The sequence below is a fragment of the Tachypleus tridentatus genome, chromosome 9 (assembly GCF_004210375.1).
Source record: "Tachypleus tridentatus isolate NWPU-2018 chromosome 9, ASM421037v1, whole genome shotgun sequence".
Taxonomy (NCBI): Eukaryota; Metazoa; Arthropoda; class Merostomata; order Xiphosura; family Limulidae; genus Tachypleus; species Tachypleus tridentatus.
The window spans coordinates 86,068,011-86,068,406 of NC_134833.1; positions in this window are offsets into that span (position 1 = coordinate 86,068,011).

Genomic DNA, 396 nt, shown 5'->3' on the forward strand with positions numbered 1-396 from the left:
TTACTAGTGCATAACAATAAATTATTTTTAAACCTTTGTTTGTTTGTTTTTGAATTTCGCGCAAAGCTACACGAGGGCTATCTGCGCTAGCCATCCATAATTTAGCAGTGTAAGACTAGAGGGAAGGCAGCTAGTCATCACCACCTACCGTTAATTCTTGGGTTACTCTTTTAGAAAGCGAATAGTTGGATTGAACGTTACATTATAACGCTCCACGGTTGAAAGCGCGAGCATGTTTGGTGCGACGGGGATTTGAACCCGCAAATTACGAGTCGAGTGCCTTAATCACCTGGCCATACCGGGTCAGGATTGTAGGACCAGTGAAATGAGTTGCATTCTTTATTGTTAAATGTAGTGGATTTGTGTTATATTTACCGAATAAAAAATAAATAATGT